This window comes from Chinchilla lanigera, unplaced genomic scaffold (genome assembly GCF_000276665.1).
Source record: "Chinchilla lanigera isolate Chin_1 unplaced genomic scaffold, ChiLan1.0 scaffold00047, whole genome shotgun sequence".
Classification (NCBI taxonomy): Eukaryota; Metazoa; Chordata; class Mammalia; order Rodentia; family Chinchillidae; genus Chinchilla; species Chinchilla lanigera.
The window spans coordinates 7,483,905-7,484,965 of NW_004955448.1; the positions used below are offsets into that span (position 1 = coordinate 7,483,905).

General features: G+C 31.7%; 1 protein-coding gene across 2 annotated transcripts in view; it reads left to right on the forward strand.

Annotated features, from left to right (window-relative positions):
• Kcnab1 (potassium channel, voltage gated subfamily A regulatory beta subunit 1) overlaps positions 1-1,061 on the forward strand; it is a 407,620-nt gene that overhangs the window by 338,434 nt on the left and 68,125 nt on the right. The gene's annotated exons all lie outside the window — the stretch shown is intronic.

A 1,061-nucleotide genomic window follows, 5' to 3' on the forward strand; every position in this document is an offset into this window, starting at 1 on the left:
CTTTCTTTATTCCTTTGTTCCTTCCTTCCTTCTGTCTTTTCTTCTTTCTTTTTGAGACAAGCCGTTTCTTAATCACTAAATTGCTCAGGCTGGCCTCAAACTTGCTATCCTCTGACCTCTGGCTCCCAGGGTACTGGGATTACAGGTGTGCACAGTTCCAGAAAACTTTTTGGAAGAGCTTATTGAGATATAATATATATACCATAAAAGTTTATCCATTGAAAGTGAATAATTCATTGGTAATTACATAGAGGTGCAGTACTCATCATGATCGAATGTTAAGATATTTTCAACAACCCCAAAAGAAAGTGTACCCATTAAAAGTCATTCCCATACCTTACCCTCTCCCAAATCCCCAAGCAAACATTAGTTTAATAGTTATCACTATAGATATTTGACAGTTTGGATATTTCATATAAACAAGATCATACAATCTTACAATATGTTGCAACTAGCTTCTTTCACTTGGCATAATATTCATCCATGTCATAGTCTGCAACATACTTCATTCTTTTGTCAACTATTATTTTACTGTATGGATAGACCACATTTTGTTTACCAATTTGTCAGTTAATATACCTTTGGACTGTTTTCACTTTGGGACTATTATGAATATGCTGCTACAAACATTAGTGTACAAGCTCTTCAGTGGACACATGTTAAGACTGCTATAGTCCTAAAAGGAGCATAGATATATACATGGAGAAAAAAACTAGAAATCACTACTGGGTAATTGATTCATGGCACCATTGCTTTTGCAATCTACTAAAATTTTTGTATAGTTGAAAAAAACAGAAAATAAAACAGTCTATAAAGACTATTATATAATAGAGTAGTACTGTCCTACTTCATTGTGAAGACTGAGAGTTTTGAGTCATTTTTATTTATTTCTCGTCTATATAATTAAAAAAATTTATACTTACAACTTTTGCAATAAATAAAAATGTTTAAAGGCCCTGCCCTATGTTTCCAATATCTTTGTACTAGTTTATGAAATATTTAATGAAAATACCAGATACTACAATTTTAGATTCTTAATTAATCAAGATAGATGATTATCT